The following is a 26,592-nucleotide window of genomic DNA, read 5'->3' on the forward strand; positions in this document are numbered from 1 at the left end:
CTCCAGCATTCACGTCGGACACAGTGCTATTAAATTCTACCTCAAGAAGAGGGAAGTCTACCCTCCCAACCTACTATTTCACCCCTCTCTCCCACCCCCACCCCCCCCCCCCCCCCCCCATTCTCGTTGTCTGTGAGTACGAGAGGAACCGCGGGTTCAGACACTTGGCGGTGTGCCTCTGCCTGAGCAGCAGAGGGGCGAATGCAGGCTGCCAGGCAGTACCATAACGCCCCACCCATTTTTTAATGGTACGATCCACAGCAATGCAAACTCCCCCCATTTTTGTAATGGTACAACCCTAAATTGGGTGAAAGGTAAAGGTTGCTAACTTCACGGACATAGTGCAGGCAGCGGCGTGAAGCTACCTTTGGGAGGTGGTGGAACCTTGGTGATTGCGAGAGACAAGATCAAGAGGAATAAAATAAGGTAAGTTTGATTTTTGTGCCATTTGTAGTTTTTAAGTTATCGTCGTGTAAAGTTTTAAGCTTTTACCTCAGGTGGTGCCATTCTCTTGAATAGATGCTCAGTCGTGCTGGGTTTTGGCGACGAAAGGGGTTAAAATCAATTTTTCGAATTTTATTTTTGATATTTGATGCCTGGGGTTATCAGCTTTCCATACATATGTGGATTGTCGATGGATGGGTTAGGAATTCCGAGTTAGGACTTTGTAAAACATTTCCAATGTTAATCCCTCAGGTGAAAAGTGCATTTTTGCTTTGGGCTCTCATAGATTTATTTTAACTCAGAATTTTATTCTGTTTTCGTATTTAGCAGTTGCTAGGGTATGTTCACACGACCAAAACACATTTGGCGAAATTCAGATACTTTTTGGCCGATTTACTTCAGGTCGCGTGTTGGTAATTATATAATTCACATTTAATGCAAAACATGCAGTGCAGGCTGTCACACGGAGTGACATCACGGGTTTATTTTAATTCCGATTTACGTTCTGATTTCACTTTTAGATAGAAATAGGGGTCCATGCAGCCACTGGTAAACTTTATTTTGTGAAAATGGGATAATTTTTAGGAGAGTTACCTCAACGGTACTCGAACCATGATGTGTGCTTTGAATAAGGATGTGCAGGAACTCTACCAATGCTCTACTGAGTTTTAGATTTATCCCGAGTGCATGTGTGGTGTGCCCAAGGACATAAGGGTTCATGTGGCCACTGAAATACTGACCTTGCGTCAAATCAATTCAGGTATTGCTTTTGCCTTCGAAGAATACGTTTAAAAGTCATTCCCTGCTTTAATTGAGGATCTGTTGATCCCCGTGGGATACTTTTCTATTTTTACGGTGTAGCCCATAGGGTGAAGCCGTCTAGAACAGTGTTTGTCCGTCTGTATGTATGTATGTATGTATGTCCCCTCAAATGTATACCAATCAGAGCTGAGAATCTGGTCACATGACAAGGTTATTTGATTACGTCTGATGTCATTATGTCGTACAACGGCTGACTCTCCAAGCACCGCCATTTTGATTTATATGCCGTTCATGCCGAACTATCGTCAAACCTGTCATGTATCACAATCGCCATGCTCTACCTTGACGTTTTTCATTCAGTGTGAAACACAAACAAACAGATTGATAAAATTATCATGAAATATCAAAAGCATAGGTGTTACGGATCTTCCATCAACGCAGTACTTATAGGCCTTAGGCTTCATGCATTCATGGTTCACCTTCAGGCCGCTTCGGACAAATTTGCCCAGGTTTCTTAATACGGTGGTATTGTTTTCATAATAATAATAATAATAGCGTTAATCTTCCTATAATTCACCAAATGTCTGTCCGCCTGTCCGTTCCCAGGTACCGCAAAAACGGCTGAACCGATCGCAACAATATTTTGGGTGGGTAATCTGAGGACCCCCTGGAGTAAAATAGGCTATTTCGTTTTTCCAATTTCAGCATTGGTCTCCAGCATTTTCAGGTTTGGACTCCCGCATAACATTATTGTCCCGGGTACCGCAAAAACGGCTGCACCGATCGCAACGATTTCCTGGAACCCCTGCAGTAAAATCCTACGATAATTCACGAAAAGCACATGACATGAAAATTAAAAACCGTTGAAAAGTATTTCATGAACATTTCATTGCGGAATTGAGGAAAATCCTGATGAGTTACGAACCTGCCGCGAATGCGGAAGTGGACAGATTACGGCAATGAGCGGGTTTGATAATGTCCCAATAAAACTGTCATTTAAAACAGTATTTTGTTAAAGTATCAATTGATGATTGGAATTGAGTGAATACAATTACGATTTTGAATTTGAAATTGTATTCACCCAACCGTACGGAACTTCACATCAGGATTTAAATATTTGTTTATGTCATGAATGTTGTTAAAAGTTTATTTTTTATATTAATGCTATTTAATTTGTGATTGGAGTTATGGTATTTGGAATGAAAATAGAGATATCGAGTTCAAGTGAATGAGGAAATGCCGTGATGGTTTCTACTTTCTAAACGTGAAATTCGCGGATCGCCATATGCAGATTCGCCATTGACTGGGTGTGAAACAAACGTACCCGTTTGTTTGTGAACGGGTACGTTTTTCATGGAAGTCCTTCACGAACTTGCTGTCCATGTCTGACGTGCGACTGAAGGTGCTACAGGAATGTGGAATTTATTGGTTTCATGCTTTAGCATTCGCCGTTTCTGTATTGCCTGTTTGCTGCTGGCCTCCCACCCATGCTTAGCACGGGTATCTCACTCGTTTTAAAAATTGAAACATGGCTCATTGTAAAGAACTCCATATGGGGAATAGGTGTTGTTAACGATGACGTCATTGGTGCCAAAATTATGATGTCATAATTTGACAGGGACAATGCTTAGTCTGATCAGTTTGAAATTTATTGAGCATGATCTATGCAACAATTATTTAGAGAATATACATTTATGATGTCATCGCTCACGTGGTCTGGCAACCATATTGGATCAAAAAAAAAAGAAACGTTCAAAAATAGAAGAGTTGGCTCACTCCAAGTTGACTGCGCAGGGTAAGTATTATATGAATACCATCTAGTATTCTCCTGTGTCTCTGTTATACGTCTGGTGTGGGAGCGCTCCTTTTAGGATATTTAGTAACCGGCGCGTTTCCTTGTTATCGGGTTCCATAAATAAATAATTTTATTATTTTGCCCTGTACATTTTAAACTGGGGTTTTCGTGTGAGTTCTTTTTTCAGGGTGAAGACTGCTCGGCAGATCGCTCAGGTAAAAGCTTCTTCTTCTTCTACTCTTTCTGCCCCCACGCATATAACTAGTAAAGTCTGCTATTTGAATTGAACGCCTCCATTAACACTCGCTTTGGCTATTCGTGATTTCCCGGTCTTCACCGAGGGGAATCACAGGACTATATATATATATATATATATATATATATATATATATATATATATATATATATATATATATATATATATATACTGAAACGCAAAAGAAACTTACCACCTTTGAAACCTTTAAATATCAACAATAACACTGCATGTAGTAAATGTGTGAACTTATTTGTGGACAATAGTGTCCTCACTGTCAGACAAAACGGTCACGGATGGTCACTTGAACCTTCAATGGTCACTTCATAGCACAGCTGTTGAACAGCCGTTTTGACTGTCAGTGATTAGCCAAGGGGTACGGGATGATTTTAATGAGCTGCACGTGATGTCTTGATATTGGCTTTAAAAGGGCCAGTGCAAAATGGGCATTTTGACCGAAAAATTTGGCCATTTTGACCAACTTCAAAAAGACCGAAAACGCAAAAGAAACTACCACCTTTGAAACCTTTAAATATCAACAATAACACTGCGTGTAGTAAATGTGTGAACTTATTTGTGGACAATAGTGTCCTCACTGTCAGACAAAACGGTCACGGATGGTCACTTGAACCTTCAATGGTCACTTCATAGCACAGCTGTTGAACAGCCGTTTTGACTGTCAGTGATTAGCCAAGGGGTACGGGATGATTTAAATGAGCTGCACGTGATGTCTTGATATTGGCTTTAAAAAGGCCAGTGCAAAATGGGCATTTTGACTGAAAAATTTGACCATTTGGACCAACTTCAAAAAGACCGAAAACGCAAAAGAAACTTATCACTTGTTTGAAATGTAATAAAATTGTAACAGTTCAAAATAAAACAAACCAACAATTGCTAATTGAAACATTGGCATTTTATTGATGACATGTCAAGTTTTTGACCAAGATACACCATCTCATCAGTTTGTTCTACAGTACAGAACAGCACAGGGTGCAATGTCAGTCCCCTTTCAATAGCGTGTGTGGCCACCATTGTTTTGGATACAGGCAGTGGATCGTCGGCGTATACTGCCTACCAGTCTTTGGATGGATTGCTGCTGGATTCTGTCCCACTCAGTCCTCAATGTCTGAAGCAGCTCTGCCCGTGTCCTGGCCCTGCCAACTACGTGTCTCCCAAGCTCATCCCACAGGTGCTCTATGGGATTCAGGTCAGGGGAGAGCGCAGGCCACTGCATGGTGTTGATGTTCTCGCCTTGGAGAAATGCAGTGGTAAAGCAAGCAGCATGGGGACGAGCGTTGTCATGCTGAAAGGTTCTCAGTTCTGGGTGGTCTAGCAGGAATGGCAGCAGATGAGGTCGCAGGATGTTATCCACATACCGCTGGGCGTTAAGATTCCCATCCACAACCACCAGTGGCGTCCTGTACCGGCCTGATATGGCAGCCCACACCATCACACTTGGGCCACCCCACCTGTTGGCTTGACGCACGCAACAATCGGCATATCGCTCGCCAGTTCTTCTCCAGACACGCTCACACCCATCAGGACTGTCCACACAGAACCTTGACTCATCGCTGAAAGCGACCTCATTCCACTGCGCCAAGGTCCACCGCTGATGCTGCTGGCACCATCTCTGTCGGTTGCGGCGATGGGCAGCCGTCATCACAGGGCCTCTGTATGGTCTTCTGGCAGTCAAACCATAGTCATGCAGTCGTCTTCGTGCAGTATCATTGGAGATCCGTGGGTTTGCACGCCCCGGAGTTTCTGCCGCAGTGCGGGATGCTGGACGGAATCGATCCCGCAGGTGACTTCGGACCATCTGCCTGTCCTGCCTTGCAGTGGTGACTCTTGGCCTCCCTGATCGAGGTCTGTCATCTGCAGAGTTGTGGAGGGTGTCTCTGACCACCAGGGCCGATATCGTCTGGTGTGAACAGCCAAGGCGACGTGCCACCTCACGGTAGCTCAGTCCGCCTTGCAGCATGCCCAGGGCACGCTGCCGTTGATCCCTTGACAATCGTGGCATGTTGATTGAAATGCCCATTTTGCACTGGCCTTTTTTAAGCCAATATCAAGACATCACGTGCAGCTCATTAAAATCATCCCGTACCCCTTGGCTAATCACTGAGAGTCAAAACGGCTGTTCAACAGCTGTGCTATGAAGTGACCATTGAAGGTTCAAGTGACCATCCGTGACCGTTTTGTCTGACAGTGAGGACACTATTGTCCACAAATAAGTTCACACATTTACTACACGCAGTGTTATTGTTGATATTCAAGGTTTCAAAGGTGGTAAGTTTCTTTTGCGTTTTCGGTCTTTTTGAAGTTGGTCAAAATGGTCAAATGTTTCGGTCAAAATGCCCATTTTGCACTGGCCTTTTTAAAGCCAATATCAAGACATCACGTGCAGCTCATTAAAATCATCCCGTACCCCTTGGCTAATCACTGACAGTCAAAACGGCTGTTCAACAGCTGTGCTATGAAGTGACCATTGAAGGTTCAAGTGACCATCCGTGACCGTTTTGTCTGACAGTGAGGACACTATTGTCCACAAATAAGTTCACACATTTACTACACGCAGTGTTATTGTTGATATTTAAAGGTTTCAAAGGTGGTAAGTTTCTTTTGCGTTTCAGTATATATATATATATATATATATATACAGTGAAACCTTGACTTACGAGTGCACCAACTTACGAGTTTTCCGAGATACGAGCCGTCGCTCGGGCGGTTTTTTGCTTTGAGATGCGAGCCGAGATCTGAGTTACGAGCTTACGCCACCAGGTGGGTTCCGGTCACATGGTTATCTTGCCGTGCAAGCATCTCTGCCGTATATCGCTGCTGCTTTGTTTTCGCATTTTGGTTATTTTGGAAAATTTCTTAGTTTTAACCATGGGTCCTAAGAAATTGAGTGCCAAGGGCAGTGCTGAGAAGAAGAGGATGATGTGCTTGGATATAAAACACGCAATCGTCGAAAAACATGAGCGAGGTGTGCGTGTTGTCGACTCGGCGAGGCAGTACGATCGTAGTACTTCTACGATATGTACGATTTTGAAGCAGAAGGAGTCGATAAAGGCTATAACGCCAGCCAAGGGCGTTACGATTATTTCAAAGCTCCGGACCTCTGTCCATGAAGAGATGGAGAAGTTGTTGTTTGTGTGGTTGACGGAGAAGCAGCTCGCAGGAGATACCGTGACCGAGAGCATCATGTGTGAGAAGGCCCGAGACATTTACGGGGATTTGGTGCAGCAGACGGCGGGAACATCAACGGACGAGGCATCGGAAGTCATTCAAAGCCAGTCGGGGATGGTTTGATAATTTTAAGAAGAGGACCGGCATTCACTCCGTCGTCAGGCATGGTGAGGCAGCAAGCTCGGATGTGAAGGCAGCTGAAGATTTTATTATAACTTTTGCCGAACTGATACAAGCCGAAGGATACATCCCCCAGCAAATCTTCAACTGTGACGAGACAGGGCTCTTCTGGAAAAAGATGCCGAGGAGGACGTATATAACGGCAGAGGAGAAGAGCATGCCAGGCCACAACTTGTTCAGAGTGCCGGCGATAGCTTGCCTTCTCTTTGTGGAAGACACGGTGAGATTTTTTTTTTTTTTTGTATACAAGATCGAGGCTCGTGAAAGAGCTAACATTAATCACACAAAAAGACAAACCGACACACAAAACACAAAAAACAAGGGGAGCGGCAGACAAGATGGGGAGAGAGGGGGAAGGACACAAACACAACATTTGAGAGCAGGGACATCGGCAGGACTTGGGGGGAGGTGGGAGAGGAATAAAACATATGAACACTGCAAGGACTCTGGGGTGAATTACCGGGGGTAGAAAATATCAAGGTTTTCGATGGGTCATTGATGAGGTCATTTCGATGAGGTCATTGATGAGGTCATTGATGAGGTCATTGATGAAGACCAGAAATAGCACAAGGCCCAGAACACTACACAGATCCTTAACATCCAACAACTAATGGGACTCAAACGGGGTGCCCAGTTTAGCGGTACACACATTGATGAATCACCCTGCCTGTGAAACACCGACATGACAGGTTATAGCTGGAGTCGGGATTCAAACCCAGGCTGGACAGTTTAGAATCAAGTGTGCGTACCTCCAGTCCAGGCCATCCTGCCAACTTGTATGCTGCATACAGGTGAAATATAAAGCGCGAGATATTTTTTATATATACTGTATATTTCAAAAAAAATTGGTGTGGTTTTTCGGGGGCTGGAACGGATTAATAGCATTTCAATTCATTTTAATGGGGAAATTTAATTTGAGAAACGAGCAAATTGAGTTACGAGCTCGGTCACAGAACGAATTAAACTCGTAAGTCAAGGTTTCACTGTTAGTCTAGTAGGAAGACTAGGTCCCCCTGCACCCCCCGGAGATATACTTCTAATCAGTGTTTCTAGATTGGAAAAAATGTGTAGAAAATGACTAGCTATGGCCCCAAGCTGAAAAAATGTCCCACATACCATTTTTATGCAAATTACTGCTGCAAATTTTATGCAAAATTATGCAAATTTTATGCAAATTTTTGATGAGGAGTAGAGTTGAGGGGTCTTTGAGGGCTTCATCGAGGTGCTCTCGGTTGCAAGACTGGGTCATTCTGAGAAGCACAGCAGGGTCAGAGATCATGATGTTCTCCTCCTCAGTGAATCTCTCCATCAACAGCCTCTCCATTGCCTCACACACTGTTTTGAGGCAAAAGAGGGACTTTGCGTAGGCCTTTCCACTGAGAACACCTTTGAGAGATCCACTTGTTACTAGTTGTGCCTCAAAGAGAATCTCTGCATATCCAGAACCACGCATCTTGTGTCCAGTGAGCATCCCGATGTAGTTCATGGATGTGTGGAAGGGTCCAATCGTTACTACATGACTAGCAAATTCATTTGGCCAGCGCCAGATGATGGGAAGGGCTTTCATGCAGACACCCAGATCAAATGTATTCAGGACCCATCTCTGACCCACCTCAGCAGTTGCTGCCTCGGAACGCTTCAGTAGCTCACGAACAACTGCGTTGTCTGTGATCGGTTGGTGGATAGGCGTGCAGTAGTCGACTGTTGATTTGCTGGGTGGGGGAGAACCAGTTGCAGAGGTGAAACCCCCTAGCCCAGGCACAGGCTGCAGGCCATTGCCATGCCATGCAGGCACCAGGCACAGACCGATCACAGACAACGCAGTTGTTCGTGAGCTACTGAAGCGTTCCGAGGCAGCAACTGCTGAGGTGGGTCAGAGATGGGTCCTGAATACATTTGATCTGGGTGTCTGCATGAAAGCCCTTCCCATCATCTGGCGCTGGCCAAATGAATTTGCTAGTCATGTAGTAACGATTGGACCCTTCCACACATCCATGAACTACATCGGGATGCTCACTGGACACAAGATGCGTGGTTCTGGATATGCAGAGATTCTCTTTGAGGCACAACTAGTAACAAGTGGATCTCTCAAAGGTGTTCTCAGTGGAAAGGCCTACGCAAAGTCCCTCTTTTGCCTCAAAACAGTGTGTGAGGCAATGGAGAGGCTGTTGATGGAGAGATTCACTGAGGAGGAGAACATCATGATCTCTGACCCTGCTGTGCTTCTCAGAATGACCCAGTCTTGCAACCGAGAGCACCTCGATGAAGCCCTCAAAGACCCCTCAACTCTACTCCTCATCAAAAATTTGCATAAAATTTGCATAATTTTGCATAAAATTTGCAGCAGTAATTTGCATAAAAATGGTATGTGGGACATTTTTTCAGCTTGGGGCCATAGCTAGTCATTTTCTACACATTTTTTCCAATCTAGAAACACTGATTAGAAGTATATCTCCGGGGGGTGCAGGGGGACATAGTCTTCCTACTAGACTATGTATATATATATATATATATATATATATATATATATATATATATATATATATATATATATATGTATATATATATATATATATATATATATATATATATATATATATATAGTTACGGTTTTCGCGCGACTCTCGTTCCCTTACCAAGGGGAGATTAAGCCCCTTGTTCTTTTTGGGTCGTCGCAACCGCGAGATTTGAATCGCCACTCCCGGGCAGATGCGAGACAGGGTTTCGGGACGATGTCCGCACGTACCTAAGTACTCACGCTGCCGCGGAAGCAGGGATCAAGTCTCGCACGAACCACGTGTAATTTGAGTACGTCCGAGTGGATGGCGTACCACGTGGTCCGTGCAATTATCTTATATTGGAACCCGATTAGAGCAATAATTCGTACCACGCTTAGTCAATAGATGGAAGGGACGAGACGGTCGAATAGAAGGAAGAACACATGTTTAATAATTATTATGTACAAGGATTGGTAGAAGCAGAGACACAGAGCAGGCACTTAAGCAGTCTTAGCTTATCCCCAGACTCGGGCCCGTTCACACTCACAGGGGGAAATGAAGAAAGGAAATGTTCATGCGCTGAACGCGCCGGCTCCGTTGTTCAGGAACAGCTCGCCCGGCGTGGCCCTCTGCGGTCACAGCATGTCCCTCGATGAAGGCAAGCAGGCAGGCGGGAGGGATCCTTGCAGCGCGTCTCTCGAACAAAGGCAGAGCAGGCAGGCGGTTTCTCACAGCGCTATTAATCAATGGCGCGCTTTCTCTTGCGTAACTCAATAGGGAGGATCTGCCTCAAGCTCAACCGAGCATTCAACTTGTTCAAGCGCCTCTCCCCTCGAAACTCGTTTCACTTCTTTCAGCGCACCTCTCCTCAGAACTTGTTCAACTCTCAAGCGCCTCTCCCATAACTGGGGTGGGGGCTTTGCACAAAGGGTTATATTGCCACGCCCTTAGCCCGCATCGAATGTTCCAAACCACGCCTTTGCCACAGTCGTAAGCCACTCCCCTCAAGCCCTGATTGGCGGCTCGTGCTTTCCGTCACTCCTTCCCCGTCTGTTCCACCTTCCTTCGGCTTGCCTCGACTTGTCAGGCCGGCCTCGTGGTAATTTGCACCAAAAACCAAAGCATCGAGGCGGCATAAAGCATTGGAGGGAAACCTAACTCTCATTATTCTACTCAACGCAAAACTAACAGGAAAAGGACTATGCTTACATTTACTAAGAAATAACTGAACTATCGTGAGGCTACGTGTTGTAGTGTGACTAAACTGTGAGGGGGAAATTAACCTTTATTGCAAAAACACAAAACCGCAACACTACCCCTCTCCCTCGTCAGACTCGTCCCCGAGTCGAACCCAACAACTGAAACGACCGGTTGGAGAATGACATGCAAAATTAACTTTACTTTTACATGTGACATATAGGTGTGGGTCCCCCTAACATTTACTCTAAGCCGTGTACGCAATAGTTTTAAAACACTAAATATGTCCCTCCCTATTGCGTTGAGTATCTATCTAACAAAATCACGCCCACAATTAACCGAAATCCGGAATTTGTCAAACTAAACACATAGCCGGTGGGCAGCATTTTTATATTTACAAGCACAGAAACTTACTTTTATTTACAATTCTATGACCCAGGACCTGTCCTTTTTGGAAGAGAAGGTTGGAGGGGAGAGAAAGCATAGCAAAAACCAAAAACACACTCAAAAATTCATCACACTTGCTGCTTGCTTCTTGCATCTTGCTTCTTCTGTGTGCATATATCAAACCGGCTCACCCCCGGGCCGGCATACAGGCCATTTTTGATCTTCAGGGCTACATAAACTTACAAATCTTCTCATCCCTAGCACACCATGATAAAAATGCACAACAAATGTTTTTATTTCATTTCATTGCCAGGCAGGGCCAACCTCATGTGGTCCAACTGCATGGCATTAACGCCACTCAAAACAACTGGTCCAAAGATGCAAGATGGTTTTGCAGCAAAGTGCTGCACAGCAGAGGTGCAAGGCCACAAAGCTTGTGGTCCATGAGTGTGTAAGGTGCAGCAAAGTGTTTGTGGCAGCAAAGTGCTGCACAGGTGCAGCAAAGTTTTTGTGGCAGCAAAGTGCTGCACAGGTGCAACAAGGTTCAGGAAAAGGATATGGCAGCAAAGTGCTGCGCTGTTTGGCTGCACAGATGTAGCAAGGTGCAGCAGGGAATGCTGCACAGGTCGCTGGTGCTGCAAAGTTCCACCTCCAAAATGGTCCTGGGGTGGGGGAAGAGACAAAGCATGACCAGCAAAGCGGAAAAGGCGCAACGGCACACAGAAAAACAAGGTAATGCAATGCGAGGGGCGTGGAAGAGTGAGCAGAGCAGGCTCGTCCCTGGCCGTCCGTACCCCCCACCGTCGGCTTACACTACCCTAGCCCTCCTTGTATTTACAAATTCGTCTCTACGTCTTGTCTCCCATATCCCCCTCTACTGCAAATTCGTCTCCCAATCCCTCCCAGGAAGGAAGGAATGGAACAACCACAATGTCACATTACGTCATGATGCGTCTTACCACTCAAACCGTTTACAGAGCCCTGGTGTGGAGCTTCGTCCTCCTTGGTGATTGGCTGCGGATGGTGCGAAGGGATTTCTCATCTCCTAACTACACTACTGACATTTACCTTTAACCTACCCGGGGTCGTACCCTGCCAATCGGCCTCTTTAAACTATGTGGTTCGAAAAACCCGAATTCCCATTGTCCACCCTGTGGTGCTCTTCAAAATTTGGGTCTCACTCCCAACGAATTTTCTCACTGTGCCCTTGCACAATTTCGGGGCTGGGTCATGTGGCTCCACTAGCAGATCTACATACCTGCGCACCTCCGCCACTGAAGTCGCCACCCGAGCTTACTTGCTCCTGCGACTACCTAAACTGGGGAAGGCCCCTCCTGGCTCTTTACCCCCTGATGCCCACCTTGGCATTGGGAAACCCGGGTCCTCTCCTGGGATCCTCGGGCCCCACTCACACTACAACTAACCGGCCCCCAGAGCCTACCTGCGGCATCACCTGGCCGACAGACTACCAGTGGCGGAGTGCCCCAATAACCACACGCACCAATTAAGCCACACGCCCAGCCATTCACTGACTCATGCACCCAACAAAGCACTACTTGCTACTGCCCGCACCACAGGTGTTAATATCCATACAAATTGTGCCTATACCCGCTACCTGGCTTTACACTACCCCCCACCGGGCTTTCGCGAATGGGTTCCACCTCCCCCCCATTCAATCCTTCGCACCATGCATTCCACACCTTTTATTCCACACCAAGCATTCCACACCAAATATTCTCACACTCCATTTATCTCGCACACCCTTTTGTCTCGCACACCTTTTGTGCTCACACCCCTTTCGTCTTGCACACCATGCAAGTCAATTCACACTACTTCTTCCACACACCAGATCTCTTGCACACCTCTTGTGCTCACAAACCTCTTTCCTCGCACACCTCAGCACAATTCCATTTATCTCAACACACAATTTCTCACACACACCGCATCATCTAGCTAACTAGTTTTCCCCTAAAACTCATGCTTCCCCGTCATCCCATTACACGATGCACTCCCTTCGTCATTATCAACCACCTAATCTACCTATGTCCCCACTACAGTACAGTGTCACTACTTAATTATCTTGTCTTCTGCAGTCTGCTAATTCCCTAACATTATCCTAGCCCTCCCTCGGCTAGCTTCGGTGCCCCACGGAGGTAACCATTGCTGGCACCCCCACGTGCCTGTCACTGCCATCCCCCTAAACTAATGCTCATGGGCCCTGGTCGTGTGAGGAATGGTGACATCACCATTCCCCCACGTAGGGTACACTACTCTCATCCGTCCGCTACACTTCGAGCCTCTCCATCTATGGAGGTACGTCGTCACAGCTCGGCTTCGAAAGGCTGAGCGATCCATGCGGGTGGTTGGTTTCCTGTATGGGGTGTCCGTCCGGCATTTTCGATCCAAAGGGGGAGGTATGGATGGGCCATGGTGCAGGGCCACATCCCTGTGCGGGGCCTCGCGGTCCCACGCACGGTGACCCAACCGGCCACGGTCGGAGCACCGCATCCGCCAGGGTGCGCGGCTCCGAAATCTCATACCTCCCCTTGAACCTCGCCGATTGCCTTTGCCGCCCCGGCACGGCACCAACCATACAGTGTGGGGGCCGGCACGAATCCTGCACGTCGGTCCTTGTGAAACCGCCGCGGCATCGATCCCCGCCGGTCCCTGATGCACACAACTCACCGGGGGCTCGCGTCGGCTATCCGTCCCGCTAAACGCTACCCCGGTCGGTGTCGATGCTTGAGCCGTGTCCTCACACCTTTTGACCCACTCCGCACTCGTACACCCAGGCGTCCCCGCGCCTCCCATACACTCCGTTACTGCACTCTCTCCTTCCACATTCCCTGGTGTGCATTCTCCCTCACACACCGTACTCATACCCGCACACCTAGGCGCACTCACGCCTTTCACACACTTCAGTATGCACTCTTCTTCTACGCACTCTTCTTCTACGCACTCTTTTACCGCACAACCAGGCACACACGCGCCCCTCACACATCCCATTATCGCACTCTCCTGTGCACACTCCATAACACCCTCGGGTGTGCACTCTTCTGTTACACACCCAATCATCGCACACTCTGGTGCACACTTTTCTCTCACACACTTCAGCACACACTCTCTCTCATACTCGCCACTCCCGGGCAGACGCAAGACAGGGTTTCGGGACGACGTTCGCACGTACCTAAGTACTCACGCCGCCGCGGAAGCGGGGATCAAGTCTCGCATGAACCACGCGTAATTTGAGTACGTCCGAGCGGATGGCGTACCATGTGGTCCGTGCAATTATCTTATATTGGAACCCGATTGGAGCGATAATTCGTACCACGCTTAGTCAATAGATGGAAGGGACGAGACGGTAGAATAGAAGGAAGAACACAGGTTTAATAATTATTATGTACAAGGATCGGTAGAAGCAGAGACACAGAGCAGGCACTTAAGCAGTCTTAGCTTATCCCCAGACTCGGGCCCGTTCACACTCACAGGTGGAAATGAAGAAAGGAAATGTTCATGCGCTGAACGTGCCGGCTCCGTTGTTCAGGATCAGCTCGCCCGGCGTGGCCCTCTGCGGTCACAGCACGTCCCTCGATGAAGGCAAGCAGGCAGGCGGGAGGGATCCTTGCAGTGCATCTCTCGAACAAAGGCAGAGCAGGCAGGCGGTTTCTCACAGCGCTATTAATCAATGGCGCGCTTTCTCACGTAACTCAATAGGGAGGATCTGCCTCAAGCTCAACCGAGCATTCAACTTGTTCAAGCGCCTCTCCCCTCGAAACTCGTTTCACTTCTTTCAGCGCACCTCTCCTCAGAACTTGTTCAACTCTCAAGCGCCTCTCCCATAACTGGGGTGGGGGCTTTGCGCAAAGGGTTATATTGTCACGCCCTTAGTCCGCATCGAATGTTCCAAACCACGCCTTTGCCACAGTCGTAAGCCACTCCCCTCGAGCCCTGATTGGCGGCTCGTGCTTACCGTCACTCCTTCCCCGCCTGTTCCACCTTCCTTCGGCTTGCCTCGACTTGTCAGGCCGGCCTCGTGGTAATTTGCGCCAAAAACCAAAGCATCGAGGTGGCATAAAGCATTGGAGGGAAACCTAACTCTCATTATTCTACTCAATGCAAAACTAACACAGGAAAAGGACTATGCTTACATTTACGAAGAAATAACTGAACTATCGCGAGGCTACGTGTTGTAGTGTGACTAAACTATGGGGGGGAAATTAACCTTTATTGCAAAAACACAAAACCGCAACAATATATATGAGCCTATAATGAGATTGTATATCTATAACTATAACTATATATATATATGAGCATGTAATGAGACTGTATGTATATATATATATATATATATATATATATATATATATATATATATATATATATATATATATATATATATATATACATATATATATATATATATATACATATATATATATATATATATACATATATATACATATATATATACATATATATATATATATATATATACATATATATATATATATACATACATATATATATATATACATATACATCTGTAATCTGGTTCTCCAACCTAATGAGCGGACAACATGACGTCATCGCCATGCACGTCCGCCTTGCCTGCAAAGTTCCAGAGGAACCATCTAGCAGTGCGTCATTACGGATTATAAATACAGATACTGTCACAAGTGCATGCAAAACTCACAGTTACCGACCTGGTTTCGCCCTTGTTGGGGCTTCATCAGGGCAACGCAGTGAGGCTTTCCATACACTTGTAACTCTGTGACCCTTTCGGTTTTTATATCAGTCACTATGCGACCTTCATATCATCAGTGGAGAACCGCCAGCAAGGTGTCCCATACAGCTGCTGCTGCACCTTGCTGGGAGCGATACGCACCGCCTGCCACGCGGTGACGTTATCTCTGGTATCCACTCATCATATGGAGTCGACCTGGTTGCGGTTGGGAGTTACTAATAATGGTATCTGTAATCTGGTTCTCCAACCTAATGAGTGGACAACATGACGTCATCGCCATGCACGTCCGCCTTGCCTGCAAAGTTCCAGAGGAACCATCTAGCAGTGCGTCATTACGGATTATAAATACAGATACTGTCACAAGTGCATGCAAAACTCACAGTTACCGACCTGGTTTCGCCCTTGTTGGGGCTTCATCAGGGCAACGCAGTGAGGCTTTCCATACACCTTTCCATTCAAGGGACACCTTGCTGGCGGTTCTCCACTGATGATATGAAGGTCGCATAGTGACTGATATAAAAACCGAAAGGGTCACAGAGTTACAAGTGTATGGAAAGCCTCACTGCGTTGCCCTGATGAAGCCCCAACAAGGGCGAAACCAGGTCGGTAACTGTGAGTTTTGCATGCACTTGTGACAGTATCTGTATTTATAATCCGTAATGACGCACTGCTAGATGGTTCCTCTGGAACTTTGCAGGCAAGGCGGACGTGCATGGCGATGACGTCATGTTGTCCGCTCATTAGGTTGGAGAACCAGATTACAGATACCATTATATATATATATATATATATATATATATATATATATATATATATATATATATATATATCACCCATTTGATTGTTTTGATGCCAGAGATTGTTAAAGTAGAAGTTTGTTTCCAGCCAGGAGTGTTAATTATATTGTGGTGGAGCACAGCACTGTGTTGAACCATCAATGGTCCCGTGATGGGAAATATTGTTCATATTGAAAATATAAAAAATGACATTTGTTTAAGTTTTGTTAAGGGTCATTAATACAAAAAAACTAGATAGTATTCGTAGAATACTTTCCCCACACAGTCAACTTGGTGCCAGCCAACTCTTCTGTTTTTAAGGGATTTTCATCCAATATGGCTGCCAGACCACGTGACCGATTACATCATAAATTTTATTCTCCAATATAATTTTTGCGTAGATCATGCTCAATAAATTTCAAACTGATCGAACTAAGTGTTGTACTTGTCTGATTATGACATCATAATGAAGGCACCAATGATATCATTATTAACAACACTTAATCCTCATCTGGAGTTCTTTGCATTGAGCCATATTTCAATTTTTCCATGTAGCGGTTTCAGAGATATAGAGGTCCAAAGTTTTTCGGTTTTTCCAAGATGGCGCTTGTCTCATGTGACCTATGACGTCATAATTATCACTAAAATTTTGACATGAGTAGACACATACTATCATGAAAATGTTGTGTCAATCGCACCAACAGTTGCCGATAAAATGAATTAAGGAATTTAAACAACATGGTGCCACTATCACGTGACCTATGATGTCATAATTATCACTAAAAAATTGCCCATGAGTAGACACATACTATCGTGAAAATTTCGTTTAAATTCCACCAACGGTTGCTGAGAAAATGAAGTTATAAAATCCAGACACACACGTATGACATCCGTATGTACTGTATGTACGTACGTATTCAACCAATTGCTTAACCCCATTTTTTGCTTCGAGAGTGCAGAGTAAGAAAGGAAATAATCATTCAAAACGATCAGTTTCCAATGGTTTTACTTTTGGAGAAAAGGAAGATCAGTTAAGTTCTTCGCAACAGAATGGAATCACACCTGAGCAGTTACCAACACACGCTGAGCCCGTTGAGACTTTTCCCCCAAGCTGATGCTGAGCAGACTGTGGTACGGTGAATTTATTTTACCATAACAGTCAAAATAACAGGATTTCAATTAATTTAACCCTCCTCGAACCCCCAATGGATCTGATTGTTGGTGTGACAAAATGGTGGTAATACGAGACAAGTCAATGCTTAAAATATAAATAAATTGCCTGTGCAAGATATGGTGAACACGAATATCGAACACAAAAACACAAGACAACCGCCTTATTTTCCCCTTCGGCTCCACACACACACACACACACACACACACACACACACACACACACACACACACACACAAGAACTAGGCAAGATGGAGGGAAAGGCACAAACTGAAAAGCATGAAGCTGACGAGCTCCAGCTTTGTGCTCTTCAGAACATGCACAATGCTGCGTCATCACCAAGGGAAGAGTGAGAGTCAGAGTGTGGGCGGAGTGTGGGTCAGAGTCAGAGTGAGCCAGTGGCTAGAAGTGGAGTGGTGGTCATGGCGCTGGCGGATCCAAGCTTGAGATTGTGAGCTGGTCCAAGAGAGCGAGCATCAGACTCAATATTAGACAGAGGACTAATTGAGATAGAGACTCAGCATGTTTACTGTTGGAGTCAGGGTTTTACACCCAACCCCATTGTGTCACAAGTCTCAGCCTTCCGAAGCTCACCAATCACAGAGCACAATGGTCTCTGCCGCCAGGAGTTGCACCAATGAGACCCCAGTGATTCCACCAATCACAATCAAAGGGCCTCTGGAATCCCCACCCTTAGGGTTCCCACAAGTTTCCGCCCCGAGTGGATCTAGCAATCAGGCCTTAGGAATTCCTGCCCTGAGGGTCCATGAGTGTTTCAGTTGTGGACAGCAGAGGAGGAGTTTATCTCACTCTGCAGGTGTGAGAGGGTGTGTTCCGTGTCACCCTATACTGCACGATTCAGCCGTGTGGTTCCACAGAGGGGAAAAATAGACAGGATGCATTTACCTTTGGCTCTCTCTAAATCAGACAAACCCCACTCCCTCTTCCAAGCCTGGCTAGCTGCAGTGCTAAAGTCCCCTTTCCCTCAACACACCTTATAGACTGGTGGAAAAATGTTCAAATTCCACTTCAGGGGGTACGGAATGTTAGGAGCAGGCATCCATGTCAGCTAGTTAATATGACCCATACTGAACATATTTCAGGTGGATGCCCATTGATTTGGGCCTTTTTAATTTTTTTATACCAAAAACAAAATGGCCGGACAAATAGAAAATGTATAACTTAGAAAATGTCTGATAACTTCAGTTGTACTGAAGCTGTGGTTCTGAAATTTGACATATATCATCGCAGCAATACCAGTAAAGTGTCCAAGAAGTATTAGGCCATTCCATAACGAATTGATAAAGTTATATACAGATCAGTCACAAAAATGTACAAAAAATCTCAAAGCTGAACTCTGTTAATTTTCAAATCACGCGACTTATCTTGACTTTTACTGTGGGTATGTTTGTGTAGTTTGGTATATTTTACTCCAGTGATACCAGTAAGATGTCCTGCAAATATCATGCCAAACTATACATATTTGATAAAGTTATGTGCATATTTATATACAATAGTCAGATTTGACTATTAAGAAAAATATGTTAACCTTTACCAAAAATATGGTTCTGAAATGTTGCATTTGTATCTCATTGATACCTATGAATTGTTCTAAATATATGAATTGTCCTAAATATATTGATGCAAAGATATTATGTTTTAATCTCATGTTAAAATCATTTATTATATAATAAATTATTTTAGCATAATGTGATTTTAGCATATGTGTTTAAAACATAATTTCACCAAATCATTAGGCGTTAAACCTCTCACAAACTTGAAACTCATTATGGAAAGATTCACGTATTTTCTGTTCGTATCCACCATGTTGGGCGCGGCCGGAAGTGCCTCGTTATCAGGTCAGCTTCACTTCCGGTGTTTCCGCTTCCGTTCAGCGTCAGTGTTGCCTGATGTTCAGACCGATGACCGATGTTTGAGATGAACTTCAGCTTTTCACCAGCTATACAGGTGCAGCATTGATCTTTTTTGGCTTGAACACGGACATCTTTGCGACGGGAAAACGCTGATTGAAAAGTTTGATACCTACAGCCCGCAGTCCGGCTATCGTGAAGTCGGGCTGCACAAATTTCAATTTTTTATAGGATTCGACATTACGGCAGTAATGGGACGGCACGGTCGGGACGCCACGTAAAAATGCCGGCAGAAACTGGCTATCATCTATCTATAATTCCAGTAATCTCTGTTTGTACGTTTGTACGTTTGTACGTTTGTACGTTTGTTTGTCTGTGACCGCTGTTTCTCGACAACTACCGGTCCGATATACTTGAAACTTGCCAGGTATATTGCTGGGGACCCGAGGATGTGCCTTTTCAAGGTTTTAAATTAATCGGACAAGTACTTACCGAGCTATGGCGATTTAGCCGTTCGCCGTTCGCTTTGGCTTTGCGAATGGACCAAACCATTCATGTAAATAGAGGGGGGGGGGGGGGGGGGTGTTCTGTGGTCGTTCGCTTTGGCTTTGCGAATGGACCAAACCATTCATGTAAATAGAGGGGGGGGGTTCTGTGGTCGTTCGCTTTGGCTTTGCGAATGGACCAAACCATTCATGTAAATAGAGGGGGGGGTTCTGTGGTCGTTGCGAATGGACCAAACCATTCATGTAAATAGAGGGAGGGGGGTTCTGTGGTCGTTACTGCCACGTGGTTTCAAAGTTTTTTTTTGTTGTTGTTGTTTGCACGCATGTTTTTTTGCACCCACGTACGGGCACGCCCTAGGATGTTTACACACACACACCCCTACACAAATTTTTTTTTTTTTTTTTTTTTTGGCAAGGAACGGGCACCCACGTACGGGCATGTCCTAGCTTATATATAGTACGGGCATGCCCTAGTATTATGCAATTTCTGATGTTTGCAGGATGTGGTGAACTGAGTTGAGCTTCAACATGGAATCCAAGGTAAAATGCCAGAGCCAAAAGCGGAGTTCTGACACAAGTACTGACTGGACCCTCTGCATCTTCTGTCAAAACAGAGACCCAAAGAAACCAACGAGAAACCTCGGAGACGCCGGAATTCAAAGAGTCCGTGAAGCCGCTGCAGAGCGCAAGAAGTACAATGACTCTGAGAACTGGCACACTGTTGAAAGAATTCAAAACATTGACTTTAAGGAAATCACAAAACAGACTGAAGTCCTGAATCACAAAGACTGCTATTCGACGTTTACAAGTTCGTTCAAAATAACTCGACTCAGGAAAAAATATGAAAGCACTCTTGCCACCTCAAGCAGTGCACCTGAGACAAGTTCACCACCGAGACCATCTCTACGCAGTAAACTGTCCATTATGGACACTGATTTGTGCTTTTTCTGCCAAGAGAAAAGTTGCAAACAAACGTATTTGGTCGCTACCTTTGATGTTTCTGACAAAATTCTCCAAGGAGCTCAAACAGACCCTGTGTTGCGGTGTCGCCTGGCAGGAGTAAGTGATCTCATGGCTGCTGATGCCAGGTATCATCTTAAGTGTTATGTACAGTTCAATAGAAAAGCATCGAAATCTAGTACAAGCACAACTCAAACGTCCAGAGATATCTGCTTTGAGAAAGTCACATCTGAAGTATCGACTGGACTGGCCCGAGGTGAAATCTATACGCTTCTAGACGTTTGGGAAAGGTACAGGTCTTTGCTCAGCGAATTCGGCATTGACGCTGGACCATACCGGGACAATAAATCCCGCCTCAAAGAGAAACTACACCGACTTCTTCCAGGACAGATCAACTTTGTACCTCAACTCGATCCACATCAACCACAATTGTTGTTTTCCACACTGTCATCTAAGATCGCTGTTCAGACACAGAAAAGGCGTTCGGATGAAATGGAGACAAAGAGAAATATGGATGATCTTAGGCCAACCCAGTTCTCGCGCTCAGAGACAGAAGAGTTGTTGACCTTGCATCACTGCGCGTTACGCATTAGAGGTGACATCAGTTCTCGTCCAGGCCTAAATAATTGCACGTCAGTTAGTAAGGAGAGTGCCGAAAAGATTGTACCGGAGAGCTTGTTTCTATTCCTCAGTATTTTGCTGTCTGGGGAAGTGGACGGACAGGCTGACGATAAATTTGTGAAGCGAACTGCTTTGAGCATAAGTCAAGACCTAGTCTACGCAGTGTCGAAGCACAAAACGCTCACACCAAAACACGTTGGACTTGGCCTAGCAATTCATCAGGCAACACGTTCAAAATCGTTGATTGAACTCATCCATCACGCAGGACACTGTCCCAGCTATGACCAGATACGTAGACTGGACACAACTCTTGGAGTTCAAAATCTGCAACACTTCGCAGATTGCAACAATACTCCTGTCCCTTCAAATATATCATCCAACAAGTTTTGCCAATACGCTGCTGATAACATCGACATTATCGAAGAAACGTTAGATGGTATGGGGACGTTTCATGCGACGCAGATGGTAGTTTACCAGAGAGGGACCCCTCAACATCAGCAACAGGAAGTACTTCCTCTTGGAAAGTCAAGGTCCTTGAAGGTCCCTCCCGAACTTCATCGTTTGGAGAAAGTCACTCGCCAATCTTCTCGAGAAGATCCTAAATTCACAGCCACCTTGAATGAGACGATGTTTACCCCAGATGATCAGGTATCTGACGAAGCTTCTGCCCGAGATATGGCCTGGATTCTCTCTCGCATCTCTGGCTCTAACAGTGACGATGTGCCAGCGTGGACCGGGTTCAACCAAGTTACAACACAAGACAAACACGAGCTCTGCACAATCGGGTATTTGCCGCTCCTCAACGCCCCGGCCCACGAGAACGACACGCTGTGGACAGTTATGATGCGATGCCTGAGGATTTCCAACATTATAAATCCTGGCCAGTCCACAGTCATTACTCTGGACCAGCAGCTGTACTGCAAGGCCAAGGAAATACAGTGGGCAAACAGTAATGAATGCAAAACGATATTCTTGCGACTTGGGGGGTTCCACATTGTCAAGAATTTCATGTGTGTGATTGGAAATCATTTTGCAGACTCTGGTCTTACGGAGGTGTGGGCGGAGAGTTCCGTTTTTGGAGAGAATACAGCTCAAAATAACATGCAGGCCAAATCGTACAACCGGGCTATTCGTGCACACAAGCTAACATTTGAAGCTGTTTGGAAAACACTCTGGCCGACATTCATCGTATGGGCTAAAGATCACCAAGTAGAAGAAGTTGAGCTCCAAACATTATCAGTCCACGTCGTAGAAGCTTTGGAAGCACACAATGAGCGAGATGTGACCAGCAACAAAGTCAAAGCACTGAAAGACGCAGTTCAGCACTCCAGAATAACAAGACTGTTGGACGACTTCCAAGAGACACAACCACCCACTACCAGATTTTGGGTGACGTACATCAAAATGATCTCCATCTTGTTGCTGTTCCTGCGTGCAGAGAGAACTGGAAATTGGAACCTACATAAATCGTCCTTTGCTGCAATGTTACCCTGGTTTGCTCAGTATGACCACGCAAACTACACTCGCTGGGGGGCAGTTTATCTTGCTGACATTATGATCCTTGAAACAAGCCACCCCGATGTTCACCAGGAGTTCATGAATGGAAATTTTGTGGTCAAGACAACCAATAACACATTCAATCAGCTATCGACGGATCAAGCCTTAGAGCACGTCAACAAAGTCGGCAAAGTTGCCGGTGGTCTTGTAGGAATAACGAGATCAGAAGGAGCAAGAGATCAATGGTGCCTCACATTCAACGAACGGAGCAGAATAGTAGACGACACAAGCGCCATGTTGGACATGCATGCTACAGATGAAGACTACAACCCTTCTTATGTAAAAGAAGCCGGACCCTCAAGACTAAAGCGGGACAAGGAAGATGTTCAGAAGATTGTCGACCAACTGAAGAAATTCGGCATTTTTCAACACCAAAATCTAGCTGTCGTTAGCCTGGCCACTCGAGATGTAGCTTCTCCTCAAATAACGGAATGTCTTCTGACAGCACATGCACAAGGGCAAGACAAATTGAAAGAATTTGTGGGCTTACGTCTCATCACGAAAAAAGTGGGATTCCATGACAAGCTCAGACAGTCGAAAAGCCTGACGCTGAAAAGCATGTATCAGGTCCAGAACAAAAATTCGACTCTGAAACAAAAACTCGTCAAAGCAGACCGTAACCTCTTTCAACGCTTGCTTGTTTCAAAAGAAGCTGGACGCGAGGTGGACCTGAAGGAAATCCTCAGCCATGAACTTTCGCCGGTTCCTCTATCACTTGCAGACACATCCGGAGCAATGCGATCCACAAACAAAGCAGCTCTCGGAAATATCCTTCAGACAAGAACAACTGTAGAGAAAGAGCCGCCGACAGCAAATCTGAAAACGTGTGTAATCATCGATGGCCAGGCACTTGTTCAAGCAATCGGCAAACCTGCAAATGCCCACAATTTTGGACAACTCGCAGACCGGTTCGTAGCCTCTGTCTTCAGTCACTTCAGTGACACTTGCTCCAGAGTTGACGTTGTGTTTGATAGGTATGAAGCACATACCATCAAGGACACCACTCGGATTTTACGGACCGGGAAAACCCGGCCAATACGTCGCAAAGTGGACAACAGGGATGTGCCATTACCCGTCAACTGGAGGCAATTTATTGACCTCCCAGAAAACAAGCAAGACCTGGAACACTTTTTGAGCATGGAGCTCATTCGTCAAGCAAGGTCGACTCAACCGAATCGTGAAGTCGTGACATCTGGCGGATTCCATGACCGAACGGCGGTTGAGTCATCCCGTGGAACGGACGTCAACTCCCTCAAATCAAACCACGATGAAGCTGATACCAGAATATTGTTACACGCCAAGTCTGTGACAGATCTTGGGTTTGAGCGTCTGATCATTTGTTCCAGGGACACAGACGTCCTTGTTCTCCTCGTTCACTTTGCCAGTGACTTATCTGGAGAGCTTTGGTTGCAAACGGGAACAGCGAAGCAACGGAGCTTTGTTGCTGTGCACGCTGTAGACCTTGATCCAGCTCCCCGCCACAATCTTCCAGCATTCCATGCCCTCTCGGGCTGCGACACAGTCAGTCAATTTTGTGGCATTGGCAAAACAATAGCATGGAAAACGTTCATCAAGAACTGTCCCTTATTGGACGGGCTCGGACGCGGCACACTTACTGAAAGAACACTGACAGATGTAGAGAGCTTCATCTGCAGACTGTATTCAAACAATGATAACAACACAAACATCAATGACGTGCGTTTCAAAATGTTCCTCAAAGGTCACAAAGAACCAGAGAAGTTGCCACCAACCCGATCTTCTCTGAAGCTGCATATCAAGCGAGCACACCATCAGTGTACAATTTGGCTCTCTTCACTGATCGCACAACCAGATATATCTTCCCCGGTGGGAAATGGATGGAACAAGGACGGTACAACTGGAAATATACTTCCTCATTTGATGAGTGATAAACCATTTCCAGAGGTTTACCTCAAGCTTACACAATGCCAGTGTAAGAATTGCGAATCTCACAGATGCAGTTGTCGTCTTAAGGAGCTAAGATGTACCGCTGGTTGTGGTTGCGCTGACGGAACGTGTCGGAATCCTTTGAACAGTGCCCAAGATGACTCGGACTACACCACCGAAGACTGATGTTAATATTATCCCAACACAGTTTTTTTTTTAAATCAAACGAACTTCATCAAAGTATGTCCGTACATTTGTACAAGCTCAATATAATGCATCAAGATGTAATTTTCTTAGATTTTCAGAGCATTTTTTCATGTTTGTCTCTCCATAGGGAAAGAAATAGATAAAATATCACTTAGATCGTTTGAGGAAGATGTGTGTATTATTATAATATGTCCAAATACAGCAAATTTCATTGTTATCCCGTATAAATACAAAGTTGTGTAATTTTATTACAATCCGGAGTTTTCGGAGTTTTCGATAATGGCGGCCACTTTGTTTTGGCTGTATAATATTTTAAAAGGCCAAATTTGATGGGCATCCACTTGAAATATGTTCACTATGAACCACTTTAACAGTCTGACATGGATGCCAGCTCCTAACATTCCGTACTCCCTAAAGTGATTTCTAGGCCCCTTTTCAGATTTTGCCTCTAGTCTATTAGAACAGGTAAGAATTCCCCACCTACATGAACATACATGGCGCATTAGGCCTTAATCGAAGTATTACCATTTTCCACCAAATGTATAAATGTAATAGTTTCTCCACAGATATAAACTGCAATAAAGATGAATGCTTTCAGTCATGGCCGAGTGTCCTTTTGCTCACGACATTAACCTCAATAAAAAGATGGGATATTAATAGGGGAGGGATGGGGTGCCATGCAGCAGGTAATTCATTCCACGCATTCACGTTTTTTGAAACTGGAGAGCACAACTGTGGCCATGATAGGTGCCACCATCTGCCCTCGTAAATGGCAGTTTACAGATGTGAACCATGCCATTTCCTTTCAGTGTGCATTCGTTTGAGAGATGAGAACATTTTTACCTCCGCCACCAAAGGTGGACGGAGGTTATGCTTTCACCCCTGTCGGTTTCTCTGTCCGTTTGTCTGTAAACATAATATCTCCCAAAAAGTATATCGGTTTCGGACGAAATTTGGCAGAGATGTAGCGGATGTGACAAGCACGACATGATTAGATTTCGGTGAAGATCCGGGTTCGGATCCGGCTACTAGAATTTTTAAAGTGATACTTCACCATTGGGAGACAGGGCCAAAAACGATACACAGCAGGATATCTCAAAACGTTGTGGACAGATTTGGACGAAACTTGGTGGACCGGTTGGATGTCTGACAAGGGCGATTCGATTCGATTTTGGTGAAGATCTGAATATGGATTCGGATATGAGAGTTATTTAATTTTTTCACTGAATCTTTTGCATTGGGAGATCAGGTCAAAAACGATGCATAGCAGGATATCTCAAAAAGTTATGTATGGATTTGGACAAAACTTGTTGGACAGGTTGTGTGTGCGACAAGGAAGAATCGATTCAATTTTGGTGAAGATCTGGATCCGGATCCGGCTTGTAGAATTTTTTAAGTGATTCTTCACCGTCGAGTGATATGGCCAACCAGGTGGAGGTACGCTCTCCACTGAGTGCCGTTCTAGTTTCTGCAGTTTCCATCGTAATCGATAGTAGTTTATAGATCAAGGATTTGGAAACGCTCTGCGAGCTGCGACCCTCCCACAGGTCTGCATAAGTGTTCCATAAC

General features: G+C 45.3%; 1 protein-coding gene across 1 annotated transcript in view; it reads left to right on the forward strand.

Annotated features, from left to right (window-relative positions):
* Positions 1-411: 411 nt before the first annotated feature.
* The window catches only part of DRD4 (dopamine receptor D4), a 292,964-nt gene continuing 266,783 nt past the window's right edge, over positions 412-26,592 (forward strand). Inside the window, exon 1 of the mRNA XM_068118680.2 lies at positions 412-426. The gene's annotated coding sequence lies outside the window, so the exon portion shown is untranslated. The remainder of the gene's footprint in view (positions 427-26,592) is intronic.

Source organism: Myxine glutinosa, chromosome 1, assembly GCF_964187855.1.
Source record: "Myxine glutinosa chromosome 1, kmMyxGlut1.1, whole genome shotgun sequence".
NCBI lineage: Eukaryota > Metazoa > Chordata > Myxini > Myxiniformes > Myxinidae > Myxine > Myxine glutinosa.